The following is an 18,253-nucleotide window of genomic DNA, read 5'->3' on the forward strand; positions in this document are numbered from 1 at the left end:
TTTCAATTCAATTCCAAATGGCTTCAAATTAATACACGTCAAAGATCACATTGTGGTCATTACATATGTCATATCAATACTTTAATTTAAGCCATGAGTAGTTAAACAAAATTTAATTAAATATAAATAATTAAATTCTCTAGATTTCAACATTCATCAAAAAATCCCAAATTTAATATATGTTAAACAACATATCAAGACAATCACTAATATCAACTCAAAAGTTTAATTACTTCATTGGAATAGTTGAATAAAATTTAATTAAATAAAAATAATTAAATCCCTAGATTTCAAAATATTTTCAAATCCTTCCAATTTAATATATAACAAAGTTTGATTCATGATAATCACTAATATCAAGTCAAGGCCTAACTAAATACTAAGTCTTTAATTAATTCTACACAATATACAACTATGTGAATTAAATTTTTAACTAATGAGTAATTAAATTAAATCCTAGATTTCATGCATAAATATAGCATAAGCATCAAAAATAATAAATCACATACCACATAAACCTATAATCATCCCCTACCTCAATTGGAATGACAATCCCAATTACCACCGAAATGAAATCGCCCCAAATTTTTGGTCCATAAGACAGATTTTTCAGCTTGTTACCTTCAACTTGTAAAATTCATAAAAAATTCAATTCTAACCCAAATTGAATGAATCCAAAGCCCAAGGAAAGGTTAAACACTCTAATTTGATAATATCAATTTATTTTAAAAAATATTTTCCCAATTGAAACAGTTTTTGTGATACCCCTCAGATCCGAGACACGGGTTGATCAGACCCAGGCCCAAACCCGAGGGATATCAAACAATTAATATGTTAAAACGAACACAGATGACAAAATGAATATAAGAGAGAAAGTTTAAGCTGAAAGAAACTAAAATAAAATCCTCAAATAATAAAGATTAAATAATCCAACTCCAAAACCTCCAAGGGTACAACTCGGGAATCCATCTCTAGTGGACCCCTACTAATAATCTAAACAGTAAAAAAAATTAACTGATAAGACATCTAGAAGTAAGCTACAAAGAGAAGTCCTATATCATCGGTAGAGTGAATGGAAACCTCTGCTCAGCACAAATACGTCTAAGTCTGGAACTGTCGTGTACCTGAAAAATAGAAGTGGGTCAGGCCCACGCGCAAGTTCTACACTACTACAACCTAAATAGAGGCCTGATACGTATGTACACTCTAAACAATTCAACAATAGCTAATAGTCCGTAAATATATATATAGTCACACTAAAGGACTCTCATTGGACTACAGGCCAGTCTCAACCTGAATAGAGGTAAAATGCTAAAACGCACACGAAGTGGGCATGTGTACCTAAGCCTAAATAGGGTACACCTCTAACCATCGTATCCAGCTACGCATCCTAATGCATATACGCTCCCTAACCGTCGATCCTGAGACTCAAGCTCATATTGAGGTACCATAACAATATACTTAAAATCCATCCAAAATCCTAGTAGTGCCGCTTAACTAGTCGTTGCCATGACACTACAACCAATAGGACTTAACTTTTAATTAATCAAATTCTTAATCCGGAGTAGGTAGGTTTTGGTATTTTGAAACCAAACCATCCCCAGTATACCACCATCCTATACCGGTGTATACTATCCAATTATCCAGCAGTTGATAATATCAATAATTACAGTAATCATCAACCAAATCCATATCTCCATCACTGATACTAACAAGCATAGTGTAAGCATCAATAAACAGAATCAGCTATATACATAAACATGTTCAGTTGTATATCCAACACTGATACCAACAGTTATAATGTAAGCATCAAGAAATATAGTCACCATATATATGCAAACCTACTCAATTTAAGTTGTTTCATTAATGATAGAAGTATTTCAAATTATCATTCAACATTTAACTACTGATATTACAGACATTTAGAGTAAACATCAACAAAGTCCATTCCCCCAACAGTTGATACTAACAGTATTAATGCAAGCATCAAGACAGAATCATAGTATGTATATATACGTGCTTAGTTTAGGTTGTTCTATAAAATTCCATTAGTGTTAAATTTAAAACTTAGTTCCATTCAACACTAACACATCCCACCCATGTATAATTCTAATACATGATCATAGTACACAGTTAAACATGTTACAATTATATTATCAGTCTCAAAAGATTACTAGTGCAGAGAGTTAAACTTTACTAGTTTTCCAAATCTAAACATAGTGTAATTATCTGATTAATTCCTCTTCTGTCCAAGTAATTCCAGATAATTAGATTAATTAACACTGCATCTGGAGCCTTAATTCAACCATATGCTTCAATTAGACCTTCCACATCCAGTCCTAAACACATCTGAAAACTCCAGAAAACATCATTGCATGCAAAAACTAGCAGAAAATGAAAAAAAAAAGAAAACTGGAGCAAGAGCCTGCTCCAGACAAGTGTGGAGCCGGCTCTTTTGCCCTTGGAGCCGGCTCCCACACCCTTAGGAGCTACCTCCCATCAAAGGGATCCGGCTCTCTCCAAGGGAGAGCTGGCTCTCCCCTTCTCTGCCTCGTCTCTTCGCCTTCTGTCTCTGTTTTACACCTCTGCTACCTCACGCCATGACTTCCAGAGGCTGCAACCCAATCCCAGTGCACTCCCAATCCATGCTTAAGTCCAGTTAACATTACATACATAGATTTAAATAGGGATTTACGCCAGGAAACTTTATATTTTTAACAGTTTTACAAAGCATAAAAATATACTGACAAGTTTCAGTTTAAACACGAACAGAGAATGTTTTTAATTGATTTCATTAATCCTAAAACTGTTTAAGAATGTAAAGAACATGAAGCCTAAGGGAGAGAGTAAGGATAGAACTTGCCTTTGAGACTTTTGTTCAAAATCTCTACGCCGTCTTCTAAGATCTCCGGCGAACTCAAATATTGTAAAACTTCCTCTGTTTCTCTCTCTGCTATCTCCACAGACGTGTTTTGGTTTTTATTTTATTTTTCCTTCAACCCTAAACCACCATATAAGACTATTTATAACCTTAAACTTTAAACCCTAATCCATGTATAATACGGCCCATAGGCAAACCTAGGTTATACACTGTCGGCTGTCTATGAAAACTATAAACCCCATAAACTATAGTCACGTTGCAACCTACTGAAACCAATTAAATATAATTTAACTAATCCAATTAAATTTAATTTCACTTAAAACAATTAAATTTAATTTCACTTAAAACAATTAAATCTTTAAATAAAACAATTAATTAAAACAAATCAACTCAATTAAATTCAAGTAAATTAAACAAGTAACAAAATTAATTTAAAACAATTACAATAATTAAAACATATAAGTAAACAAATGCAACTTAAAATAATTAAAATAATTAAATCAAACCAAAGAAATAAACAAAAGCAATTTTAAACAATAATTTAAATACTAGGACTATCCTTTTAAAATTAGGGGTATTACATTCTTCCCCCCTAACAAAAGGAATTCCGTCCTCAGAATTCGCTCTTACCTTCTTCCAAAATTTCAGGAAACTGCAAGCGAATGACATCCTCCCATTCCCAAGTGGACTCAGCCTCATTGTGATGACTCCACTGAACACGTACCAAAGGAATAACCTTATTATGAAAAATCTGATCCCGACGATCTACTATACGACACGGTGGCTCTAAATAAGTTGCATCTGGCCGTAACTCAATGTCTCCAACATCGATATGCTAATACCAATCCTCATCTCGTAGAAATTTTCGCAACATGGAAACATGGAACACGTTGTGTATGTGATCCAAATGATCCGGAAGTGCTAACCGATAAGTGACAGCTCCAACTTGATCCGTGATCATGAATGGACCGACAAACCGTGGTGACAACTTCCCTTTCTTCCCAAAGTGCATGACGCCTTTCGTAGGCAATACTTTGAGAAGAACCTAATCCCCAACCTAAAACTCCAAAGCACGTGTGCGACGATCAGCATAGCTCTTCTACCTACTTTTGGCAGTACGCATGCGATCCTGAATAAGAGTAATCTTCTCAGAAGTATCCTTGATGAACTCAGGACCCAAGAATCTACTCTCACCAACCTCCATCCAACAAACAGGCGATCGACACGGTCGGCCGTATAACGCCTCAGATGGTGCCATCCCAATAATCTTCTGGAAACTATTGTTATAAACAAAATCCATAAGCGGTAGGTAATCCTCCTAGTGGCCCTTGAAATCAAGAACATAGGATTGAAGCATATCCTCCATGATTTGATTCACTCGCTCAATCTGTCCATCAGTCTGAGGATGATAAGTAGTGCTAAGATGCAACTCTGTACCCAAAGCCTGCTGAAAACTCTTCCAGAATCCTGACACAAAGCTTGAATCCCTGTCCGATATAATAGACAATGGAATGCCGTGCAACTTCATAATCTCAGTGATGTAAAGTCGCGCTAACTGCTCCGAAGTGTAGTCAGTACGAATAGGCAAAAAGTGAGCTGATTTTGTCAGTCTGTCCACGATAACCCAAATAGAGTTGTGATCCTTGAAAGAGTTTGGCAATCCCTCCACAAAATCTATAGAAATGCTCTCCCATTTCCACTCCAGTATTGGTAGTGGTTGTAAAGCTCCTGGCGGCCTCTGATGATCAATCTTGACCATCTGACAAGTACTACATCGTGAGATAAAAAGAGCAATGTCCCTCTTCATACCTGCCCACCAAAACTACCGCTTCATATCCTGATACATCTTATCGCCTCCTGGACGAACAGAGAACTCAGAGTGGTGAATCTTAGTCATCACATCCTTCCTCAAATCATCAGCAAAAGGTACCACTAACCGTCCCTTGTACCTCAAACCTCCATCAGCCCCAACATAGTAGAATGAAACCCCTCTGGAAGCTATCTCTGTAAACTTGTCAATGCACTGCTGATCCGTGAGTTATGCCTTCAAAACCTTGTGAATGATAGAAGGTGTAACTACCATACAAACCATGAACACATCCGACAATTCATCCACCTTCTTCAACACATTCCACTTAATAGTGAATAGAGCAGAAAGACTACCAACAGGTCGGTGACTGAGTGCATCCGCCACCACATTCGCTTTTCCTGGATGGTACTGTATAGAAAAATGATAGTCTTTCACAAACTCCAACCACCTGCGCTATCTCATATTCAGCTCCCGCTGAGTGAACAAGTACTACAGACTCTTATGATCACTAAATAACCTGAAGGCCTCACCCAACAGATAATGCCTCTAAATACGTAAAGCAAAAGACCACAGTTGCCAACTCCAAATCATGCGTTAGATAATTAAGCTCATGAGGCTTAAGCTTCCGAGATCCATAAGAAATCGGTCGCTCCTCCTGCATCAAAACACATCTAAGACCCTGTAATGAAGCATCCGTGTAGACAAGATACTTTATCCCGCTCTGTGGAGTAGCCAGAACCGGTGCAGAAGTTAACTTCCTTTTCAGCTCATCAAAAGTTCGCTGACAGTGCTCATCCCACACGAACTGTACACCCTTCTTGGTTAGATGAGTGAGTGGTCCTGCTATCTTAGAGAACCCCTGGATGAACCGACGATAATATCCTGCCAAACTGAGAAAACTCCGAATCTCGGTAGGTGAAGTAAGCTGTCCCCACTCCACCACAGCTGAAACCTTGGCTGGATCAACCGCTATCCCCCTTTCTGACACCACGTGACCCAAAAAATTCACTTCCCGCTGCCAAAATTCACACTTCTCGAACTTGGCATATAACTAGCGCTCACGAAGTGTCTACAAGACTATGCGAAGATATCTAGCATGGTCATCCTCAGACCTAGAATAGATTAAGATATCATCAATAAAGACAATGACAAACTGATCTAAACAAGCCCAAAAGACTCTGTTCATTAAATCCATGAACACTGCAAGTGCATTAGTTGTCCCAAACGGCATGACACGAAACTCATAAGAACTATATCTCGTGAGAAACGCTGTCTTAGGAACATCCTGCTCCCTAACCCTCAGTTGATGATACCTACGCAGATCAATCTTGGAGAAATATTTGGCTCCCCGTAACTGATCAAACAAATCATCGATCCTAGTAGAGGGTACTTGTTATGAATAGTAACCTTGTTCAACTCCCTGTAATCTATACACAAGCGAAGCGAACCATCATTCTTCTTCACAAATAGCACTGGTGCTCCCCATGGTGATGTACTCCTATGAATAAAACCCTGGCTGAGTAATTGCTGAATCTGATACCTCAGCTCTCTCATTTCCACTGGTGCCATCCTATAGGGTGCCCTAGCAATAGGCGTAGTGCCTGGAGCTAAGTCTATCACAAAATTAATCTCGCGACTAGGTGGCAACCATGGAATCTCCTGAAATACATCTGAAAAATCTTGTACAATCGGTATGTTATCCAATGATACAGTAGTCCCCTCCTTCATTTCCTCTTCCACATGGAATAAATAGGTGCTACCGACCCCGCTAGAACGTGGCATAGTGACGACATACATGTCCTGACCAGGTATGGTAAACACAATAGACCTATCAAAGTAATTAACTTGGGCATGGTAGTGAGACAACCAATCCATCCCAAGTATCACATCATAAGTGTGCATGTCTAGGACTAATAGGTTGGCTAAAAATCTGAGTCTGCCAATATCTAGTGTCACAGGCCCGTCACTCTCATGTATAATAGCTGTATCACCCAATGGTGTAGAAATACCCTGAGGTCTAGTGCATACCCTCGTCTTCATCCCAGATAAAACAACAAAAGTCCTAGCTACAAATGAGTATGTAGCACCCGTATCAAATAAAACATGTTCATGAAAACCATGTATAGGAAACTTACCCTCAACAGCCTGAGGTGCCTGTATATCCTGTGGCTTGGGATTGTATACCCTGCCATAATGTAACTGCTGTGGTGCCTGTCCCTGAGGCTGCGGCGGTGCCGGTAAAGCCAGATGTGTCTGTCCCTGAATCCGTGGAACCTGTGGAGCTGGTAAAGGCACTGGCGCCCTCTGTCCCTGCTGCACAAGCTGTCCCTGTCCTTGTCTCTGTCCCTGTCCCTGTCTGACTATAGGACACTGCCTGAAAGTGTGACCATACTCCCTACAAGTATAGCAATTACCCTGGAAAGTGCCAAATGGCCTCTTCTATCGGTTAGCCTATGGCTGACCCTGTCCTGCTTGTGGTCCCCCATTCTATTGACACTGAATAGGTGCCACATCCTTGGGAGCATCTGATTCACCCTTATGCTTCTTTTAAGGCTGCTGTCCCTGGAATATACCCTTGTCATTCTGTCGGTGTCCGTTCCCATTCCCTTTCTTAGCTGACTGGTTAGCAGAGTCTCTGTCACCCTGCTTTTCACCCTTGGCCTGTCTGATGTCCACGGTTAACTGATACTACTGTAGAGTGGCGTCTACCATTTGAGCATAGGTAGTATAAGCTGGACTACCTGTAATAGCTCTTTTGATAGACCACATCAGTCCCTTGACAAAATTGTTGCGCTTCTTCTCTTCTGTATCCACCTCCTTCGGTGCAAAGAGAGACAAGCATGTGAGCTGCTGCTCATACTTCGCCACTGTCATATTCCGCAGCTGCAGATTTAAAAACTCAGTCTTCATAGCTACCCTGACTGCATAAGGAAAGTACTTTTCATCAAAGCGTGCACTGAACTGATCGTAAGTCAATGCCATCCTCTCCTCTGCGGTGGTAACTGACTCCCACCACTATAGTGCATCCCCAACTAGCTTGAATGTAGCAAGCATCTACTTCTGAACCTCCGTGCACTGAACCAAGCAAAGATGTCGCTCAATGTCCTGTTTCCACTGGTGAGCTGCTCTCGCATCGGTGGAGCCTGTGAACTCAGGTGGACTCCCTTTTGTGAAAGAACTCCTAGCTTTCTCCCAAATATCAGTCTGAACAACCGGTGCTGGTAGCGGTGCCGGCTGTACCTAAGGCTGATTCCGAAGTGCAGCTATTACCCCGGCTTTTTTAGCCCGAGCAATGAGGTCGTTGATGTAAGGAGGATACTCTAGATCTCCTCCCTGATCCCGAGTCTGTTGAACTACCTCCTGAACCTGACCATCACCATCCTAAAACCCAAGCCTTTGCTGCTCTTCCTCAATTTGCTGATGCCATAGGAGATATTGTTGCCTACGTGCCGCTTTCCTTTCCTTCCTAGTTCTACGCATGTTCTGTCCATTTCTAGCGTTAACCATCTGTTAACACAAAAAGACAGACATCAGTACCATTTCTATACAAACTGTAAGGAATACAATGAATCCTAAACTTAAACTCTAATAAAGAGAAAACGTTACTCGGAAGACTTAATACGAAACATCCTAGAGACACTTGAACCTGGAGTGTTCTGATACCAACTATGTTACCCCTCAGATCCGAGACATGGGTTGATCAGGCTCAGGCCCAAACCCGAGGGATATCAAACAATTAATATGTTAAAATAAACACAGATGACAAAATAAATATAAGAGATAAAGTTTAAGCTGAAAGAAACTAAAATAAAATCCTCAAATAATAAAGATTAAATAATCCAACTCCAAAACCTCCAAGGGTACAACTCGAGAATCCATCTCTAGTGGACCCCTAATAATAATCTAAATAGTAATTAAAAAAAATAACTGATAAGACATCCAGAAGTAAGCTACGAAGAGACGTCCTACATCGTCGGTAGAGTGAATAGAAACCCCTGCTCAGCACGAACATGTCTAAGTCTGGAACTGTCGTGTACCTGAAAAATAGAAGTGGGTCAGGCCCACGTGCAAGTTCTACACTACTACAACCCAAACAGAGGCCTAATACGCATGTACACTCTAAAGAATTCAACAATAGCTAATAGTCCGTAAATATATATATAGTCACACTAAAGGACTCTCACTGGACTACAGGCCGGTCTCAACCTGAATAGAGGTAACATGCTAAAATGCACACGAAGTGGGCATATGTACCTAAGCTTAAACAGGGTACACCTCTAACCATCGTATCCAGCTACGCATCCTAATGCATATACGCTCCCTAACTGTCGATCTTGAGACTCAAGCTCATATCGAGGTACCATAACAATATACTTAAAATCCATCCTGAATCCTAGTAGTGCCACTTAACTAGTCATTGCCATGACACTATAACCAATAGGACTTAACTTTTAGTTAATCCAATTCGTAATCCAGAGTAGGTAGGTTTTGGTATTTTGAAACCAAACCATCCCTAGTATACCACCGTCCCATACCTGTGTATACTATCCAATTATTCAGCAGTTGATAATATTAACAATTACAATAATCATCACTTATACTAACAAGCATAGTGTAAGCATCAATAAACAGAATTAGCTATATACATAAACATGTTCAGTTGTATATCCAACACTGATACCAACAGTTATAATGTAAGCATCAAGAAATATAGTCACCATATATATGCAAACCTACTCAGTTTAGGTTGTTTCATTAAATACGATATAATGATAGAAGTATTTCAAATTATCATTCAACACTTAACTGCTGATATTACAGATATTTAGAGTAAACATCAACAAAGTCCATTCCCCCAATAGTTGATACTAATACTATTAATGCAAGCATCAAGACAGAATCACAGTATGTATATATACGTGCTTAGTTTAGGTTGTTCTACAAAATTCCATTACTGTTAAATTTAAAACTTTGTTCGATTCAACACTAACACATCCCACCCATGTATAATTCAAATATATGATCATGGTACACAGTTAAACATGTTACAATTATATTATCAGTCTTAAAAGATTACTAGTGCAGAGAGTTAAACTTTACTAGTTTTCCAAATCTAAACACAGTGTAATTATCTGATTAATTCCTCTTCTGTCCAAGCAATTCCAGGAAATTAGATTTATTAACACTACATCTGGAGCCTTAATTCAACCATATGCTTTAATTAAACCGTCCACATCCAGTCCTAAACACATCTGAAAACTCCAGAAAACATCACTGCAAGCAAAAACTAGCAGAAAACGAAAAAAAAAAAGAAAACTGGAGCAAGAACCTGCTCCAGACAAGTGTGGAGCCGGCTCTTTTACCCTTGGAGCCGGCTCCCACACCCTTAGGAGCTGCCTCCCATCAAAGGGAGCCGGCTCTCTCTAAGGGAGAGCCGGCTCTCCCCTTCTCTGCCTCGTCTCTTCGCCTTCTGTCTCCGTTTTATACCTCTGCTACCTCACGCCATGACTTCTAGAGGCTGCAACCAAATCCCAGTACACTCCCAATCCATGCTTAAGTCCAGTTAACATTACATACATAGCTTTAAATAGGGATTTACGCAGCAAACATTATGTTTTTAACAGTTTTACAAAGCATAAAAACATACTGACAAGTTTCAGTTTAAGCACGAACAGAGAATGTTTTTAATTGATTTCAATAATCCTAAAACTATTAAAGAATGCAAAGAACACGAAGCCTAAGGGAGAGAGTAAGGATAGAACTTTCCTTTGAGACTTTTGTTCAAAATCTTGCGCCGTTTTCTAAGATCTTCGGCGAACTCAAATATTGTAAAACTTCCTCTGTTTCTCTCTCTACTATCTCCGCAGACGTGTTTTGGTTTTTATTTTATTTTTCCTTCAACCCTAAACCACTGTATAAGCCTATTTATAACCTTAAGCTTTAAACTCTAATCCATGTATAATACGGCCTATAGGCAAACCTAGGTTATACACTGTCGGCTGTCTATGAAAACTATAAACCCCATAAACTATAGTCATGTTGCAACCTATTGAAACTAATTAAATATAATTTAACTAATCCAATTAAATTTAATTTCACTTAAAACAATTAAATCCTTAAATAAAACAATTAATTAAAACAAATCAATTAAACAAATTAACTCAATTAAATTCAAGTAAATTAAACAAGTAACCAAATTAATTTAAAACAATTACAATAATTAAAACAAATAAGTAAACAAATGCAACTTAAAATAATTAAATCAAACCAAAGAAATTAACAAAAGCAAGTTTAAACAATAATTTAAATACTAGGACTATCCTTTTAAAGTTAGGGGTATTACAGTTTTGACCCACAACTTCGAAACAAGTTTTGCCTGGAAAAACACATTTTCAGCCTGTAGCTTCCAACTTTGAAAATTCATGAAAAATTTATTTAACATCCAAATTGGCCAAATTTAATTTATTTTGGAAGTAAACATATGAGAGTGTAAAAATAAAAATTTAATCCATGATCCAATGTCCAAAGGTTAGTGAAATAAATCATCTAAAAATATGTTTTCCAGCTGCAATAAAAACATGAACAGCAGATAGTTTCAGATTTTTAATAAAATTTATACATGCTCTAAAATTTTGAAAAAATTCTGAGTAGTGTAATACATATGGGGGAAGTTCCAGTAAAAATTTCAAGGTAATTGAAGCAATACATCTCTATATAAAAATTTATTTCCGGACTAGATAAGGAAAAGATTTAAATTTCCAGCAACTAGCTTGCAACTTCAAAAATTCATAACTAATTCATTTTAAATCTAAATTACATGAAACCAAAACTAAATGGAAGCTAATTGATTATATTTTCATGTTCAATATTTAATTTAATAAGATTTATTTCAAGTTAAAATAGTTTAAGGGCAGAATACAAGTCCATCTCTTCTATGCATGTAAAACACTCAATAATGACATAAAAATATTTCAAAATAATAGATCAATACCTCACTAGAGAATTGAATCCTAGATACCAAAGTAAAAATAGGAGTTAGGTTAGATCCTTCAAGGGTTTTGAAGAGGAGGATGAGGGGAATAAAAAGTATTACCAAGGTTAAGCTTGGAAATCAATGGAAGGCCCTCAAAAATCAAGGTCAAGGCCTAAGGCTTCAAGCTCCATCCATGGAGGCTAGGGTTTTCTTGTAAAGAAAAGAATGAAATAATGTGATTAAGTGTGAGTGGAAGAAATAGAAATCCTCCACTCACTATGTGCTCTTGCACCATGGTCAACACACACATCTCTGGTCAATTGCACAAAAACCCTTCTTTAAAACCATAATCTCAAAGTGGCCCAAAAATAATTGCAAGACTTAATTTGGAGCATCCACTTGTCACTCATCCAAGGCTCCATCCTAGGCTTAATCTCAAGCCTACACTTGTCAACCATCTAAGCCAACAAGTGCACCAATCCTAGGCCAACAAGTGGGTGAATCTTCACCCTCCACATGTCATCATCCAAGGCATCAAAGTGTTTCCACACAAATGTCAACAAGTAGACCAATGAGAGTGTGACACTTGTCACACTTTTCAAAAATTGCAAAAAGGTCCTTTTTGAAAATATCTTCAAAATTAAATTACAAAATGGTCCCTAAGACAAAAAATAATTACTTTTCATAATTACACTAAAACTCCAAAAGTTAAGAAAAATTACCAAAAGGTTATGCATCAATGACCTTTACAAGGAAAGTAAACAAGTAACATTCTTTTCTACAAAAGTAAAAATATAGATATAATAAAAATTAAATATCATAAATGTATGTAAAGCCGGAGTCAAACCCGAGCACAAAAAGTGAGGTTATGCAACGAAAAAGGAAACCAGAAAAAGACAAAAAGTGAATAGTGATGAAAAATGAGAAATGTGAAAATGACTCAGTCCTTAAAGGAAGTTGTCAATCACAAGAAAAGAGTCTCAGAAACCATTTCTTAGCACTTGATATGATACTAAGCGATGGGAAACCAAACACAGAAGAGAAAAGACAACGGAAAAAATTTATCCGTAAAATTTGAGCAAAAAGAAAAGGAATGAAAATGACCGGATCATTACATCGGTGGGCCACAACATCGGCTCGAATGGCAGCAATATCAGCTCTGATAGCAACCACTGCATCCTCCAGAGTCTGAAGACGCTCTCCAAAGCTGGGGATCTGATTAGGAGCCTCAGGTACGGATGAATTAGAAAAAAGATCTTGAGTCTGCTCCTCTGCATGAATGGGTGATCCAGCTAGAGAGTGCTGCTCTGCGTCATCTGCAGGTCGCTCTAAATCAATGTCCATATGCTTAACAGCTGGATCAACTGGTGCGTCGTCCGATGCCGGGTCTGCTACTACTGCTCGGGCCTCAACCTCTAAATCGTCTAAATCTAAGTCCTCTGCTGCCAGAGCTGCAGCCTCCTGTAATCGGGTAATAATACCATTATAGCTTTTGTCCTAGTCCTTCTTCAAGAAGTGACAGGAACCTCTCTCAGGGTGCTCCCAAAGATGGAAAGGATATCGCTGGTCAATCAGGATCTGGGTGATGAGGTGGCCAAATGGGAGAGACTTGGCCCTTTTGGGCCTCTCCTTGCTGATATGCTCATCGTAGAGCTTCCTCATCACGCTCCAGATGAGCGCAGGGATAGATACCCAGTGGCCTGTATAAAATGCGTAGAGGGCTGTCAGATAGTCGCCTCACCGCTGAATCTTGTGCCCGGCCATATATATGTTCCGAAAGAGAACGGAATCAAAGAACCATAGGTCATTTGGAAGATAAGTGCGGTTGGCGAAAGTCTTGCCATCGGTATAGTAACCTGTCAGAAATACTGCCATGTCGGCATAAGAAGGCCTGTATTGCCTCGGATATAGCTCCTGTAGCTCCAGGGGGCATCGGTGTGGACAATGGCATGATCTGGCTAGTGTGTCCACAATAATAGAAATCTGATGGCCATTTATGGTAATGACCAGCTCTGTCGTGGTACGCGGGGACGGTCGGAGGTTTTGGAAGAGCATCCGTACTAGCCGCGGGTAGACTGGCTCAGTAACTGGGGCAAGAATAGCTGCAAGGCCTCTCTGGATAATATCTGTGTCGAAAACTGACTCATGGGCCACTGACATCTGTGTATATCTATGCGCGGGCCCGTCATGCTCTCGAGCTGGCTGAGATGGCTGGTGTGGTGGAGATGGTAATGGTGAATGCTCAGCCTCAGCCTCATCCTGTGATGGAGATGGAGATGGTGTAAATGTAGGCTGAGCCTCAGAAGTAGATGGAATATGATTAGCCTCAGCCTCATGAGAAGGTGACTGAGGTGGAGTAGACTCTAATGGCTCCTTCTGTGCAGGGTCCTCTGCATGAGAAAGACTGGCCTCGGCATCGAAAGTGTGCCTGCCCCAACGGTGATAGTGTCCGTGGGCTACAGTCTTGCGCTTAGGCACGGCCTAAAAATAATTTAAAACTTGCAAGGGGAGTCAGTGCCAGAATAAAGAATTGAAAGCACAAAATAGAAACATGCATGTCAAATAACATAGACAAAACATATATGACATGAATCTATACAAGTGATAGGAAGTGAACATGCTAAGCAGTATAAGTGTAAAATGCATCCAATGTGGAAAATCACAGGCATTGGGCATATATAAGATAGCATGACAAAATATAAGATGCATGGAATGTGTGTATGAAATCTGTGAAGTTCGATCGATCACAAAAAATTGTGAGATCGATCTCAAAACTTTGATCGATCTGAGAAACTGAAAAACTGAGTTCGATCTGTGACGACCCTGGTTTTTAGGCCAGCGTGTCCTGTGATGAACCAAAGATTTGACCCGATAATGGATCCGATATACGGAAGCGAAAACAGAAAACAGGACTCTAAGAAGTTAAAGTGACCTTCCATGAGGTCGTGGAACTCAACAAGAACTGATGCGGAAGCAAAAGATCGAAAACATGACAAATAAGCCCCCAGGGGCAAAATAGTCATTTCTGAAAACCATAGATTCGGGTGCCACTGAGCACACCACTAGAAGGACAATGAAAAACTAATCAAGATGGACTCAAGAATCGCATGATTCGGAGTCAGGACGAAGGAGAAACGGCATGACAACGAAAAATGGACACTTAAAGCTTTAAGGACAAACTGGTAATTATCCAGAAATATCCGGGTATAACCGAGCACACCGTTGGATAGACGACGAAAAATTAATCAAGTTCAAAAAAAAATTCACATGAATTGGAGTCCGGACGAAGGAGAAAAGCCCAAAAGAAGAATTGACGTCGTGGCGGCCCAACGAGGGGCCATGACAGCCCCATGCGCACGCCCATGCGCACGCCCATGCACGCCGCGCGCGCACTGGGTGCACCATGGCTGGCAGCAGCCTATAAAGCTACTGTGTGGTTGTTTTTTTCAGAAAAATTCAGAACAGAGGCTGAATTTGGAGGCATAGATGAACTTTTTTGCAAAAACACAAAGAAGAAACCCTCCTCAAAATTGAGATTTCTACATAACTCGCGAAAGAATTAAAAAGAAATGCAATGTAGAATGCCCGAAATGCCCCTCCATGAAATCTGGTCATGGAGGTCCAAAAAGCTGCTAAATTGAAAAACTGAGAGCTGAACTTCGTAAGCGATTTCTGATATCAAGACGACATTTTCTGGAAAACATGGAAAAGAAACCCCCCCTAAAATCATGTTTTCTATTCAACCATGTTAAAAGAAGAAAATAAAACAACCGTGAAAAGTCTATAATGCCCCTAGATCAGAATATGCAAAAAAAGTGTGAAATGAATTCACAAGAGGCTCAAAGCACAAATGATAAGGTTTTGCCCGGAAACGACTATGCACGCAAACGTAACTTACCTATTTGGACGTTCTACAATGGTCCACGACTTAAAAATACCACCGATACAAAATCCGACCCCCCAACGGGCAAAAAGGCAAAAATGGAACTTGGAATGAAAACTCGGAATCCAAAAATACAAAACGGGATCAAATGACCGTTTGGCCCTTGGCCACACTTCAAACATGATTTATGAGACCCTATAAAAGAATGAGAATGGAATTCCCACACCCAATGCAACCATGGTTAAGCAATAACTTGCGATTTTTCAAGATTTTCACAATATTTCATGAAGTTAAAAAGTACATAGAATACAATATAATGGTCACTGGCCTCTGGCCTCACCTCATACATATCAAATACATTGAAAGGAGTGTATTTAAGTACATATTACATACATGTAATCAAATATACATATTTTGACATATAAGTCTACAAAATGACATTCCATGCTAACATTTGCATGAAATGGAAACTTGAAAGCTACACGACATCCAAGGAATGCTAGGCGTCATGAACCAAGTCTTCGTACCTGAAATATGCCCCAATATCGTAGGGGTGAGTAACATAAAGCTACTCGTAGGAGATGAGCATGCATCGACCTAGCATTTTACAAATTTATCACCTTAAGGTGAAACATGTTAAAGGGGCTCATGCCACCTAACGTCTATGTCCAAGTGAGACTCGGGGAGCATCCTAAGCTACCTTAGAGTCTAAGAAACAAGAATCATGATATATATACGTGTATGAAACGAATCATGGTTGGGATAATCCAAAGAACACGACAAGAAGAATGCTTGAACATAGATTAACATGAATTACATTTTCAATACAATTGAACTAGGTCTAGAGTAATCCATACAACATGACAAAAGCATATTTGAATATAAATTAACAAGAATCACATTATCCATGCAATTCAATAACAAAAGAGCATGTTATACAATGCAACAAGGTTTAAGTTCTCAGAGCCATCAACTTAGAATCTAAAGCACAAAATAACAGTAGTGGTTCATGCCACCTAACGTCTATGTTATAAATGAATCAATAGGATCAATCTTAAGCTTTATTAGAACGTCAAAACACGATTTTCAATATCGATGCAATTTAACCAACATTGGAACTTCCAATACAACGCATAAAGCACAATTTCGCAAAGTTAACATCCTGTAACTTAAAATGGAAGGACAAATAAGAAACAACAAGTTACAACATCATCTAGTTATCAATTTGAAAATGAAATGCGAAATCAAACAAAGTGGATACTCGGACGTCACGCCGGATCAAACCGATAACATAGTTACTTTAGGGTTACTAGCCCATAGGTAACCTCCCTATGTGCGCACTAGACCATATAGAGGGACTAACCCCCATACTAGAATCACGTCCTAGCCATAGTCAAATAACGACATCCCTAAGTTTTCAAAATCAAGAAGTTGTGCAACAACGCATATATCAACAGGAATATGCAAGATAATCAACTATCTACTAAGCACAATCAAATTTGGAAACCTATACAATACACGCTCTAAGTCCACAACTAATATGATGTGATGAATGTCGAATCTTCAGTGTGCAATTCGTTACACGCTATGCATGAATGATGTTAAATACGAAATGTACAAATCATTACACAAGACAACAATATATTCAATAAGGAAAGCATATTCTCATGAGTATAAACATAGTAACTATGTTATCCAATGCTCAAAACATAACCAAATAAATATACAACAAGTTCATTTCCAGGATTTTGATATAGAAACGGCTTTCAAACATAATTAAATCCACGGCTCAATTCGATAGAATTTAATTAAATAAAAATAATTAAATTCCCTAGATTCTAATTCAATTCCAAATAACCTCAAATTAATACATATTAAAGAACATGACATGGTCATCACCTATATCCATTCTAAAACTTAATTAGGTTATTGGAACAACAAAGTAGAACTCTAATTAAATCATGCTAATTTAATTACCAAGGTTCTAAAGCAACTTCAAATGGTCCACAATTAATATATACAAGTAAACAAGTCATGGCCAATACAAATATCAAGTTAAAATGTGAATTAAGCTAATGGGACCACAAAATAGATTTTAATTAAAAGAATTAATTAAAATCTCTATATTTTTAAACTTAACCAAATACTCTCAATTTAACATATCTTCGAGAACATGTGAAGGACTAATGTAATATCACATTACAAGCTTATTTCATGCAAGTTACACCTATGTAAATTAAACTTTCACTAAAGTTAAATATAAAATAAAGGTTGCAATTCTCATGCAATTAATCCCAATTTAATATATATGAACAACCACACCAAAGCTTAATTTTTTAGCATGCCACAATTCAATTCCAAGTTGTATATCACCATGAGGATTAAATCTTAAATATGGAATTTAATTAAATAAAAAGGTTTCAAAACCTAACCGAATATTCTAAATCAAATATATGTGAAGTTATATGGCATGTAAATCAAGAATATCAAGTCGGAATTCAAATAGAGTGAATAGTGCACTCAGGGCAAATTAATTAATAATTACTAATTTTCAAAACACCTCCAATTACTTTCAAATTCAACTATGTTGAAGAGCATGCTAAGGCCTAATATAATATGCTAACACATATTAATTTCAAGCTAGTTAAGGCTATGTGAATTAATCTTTCACCTAAGATAAATATTAAATAAAATCTTTAATACTTA

This window comes from Cornus florida, unplaced genomic scaffold (assembly GCF_030987335.1).
Source record: "Cornus florida cultivar Cherokee Brave unplaced genomic scaffold, ASM3098733v1 CherokeeBrave_3.0.0_Hap2_Chr03, whole genome shotgun sequence".
NCBI lineage: Eukaryota > Viridiplantae > Streptophyta > Magnoliopsida > Cornales > Cornaceae > Cornus > Cornus florida.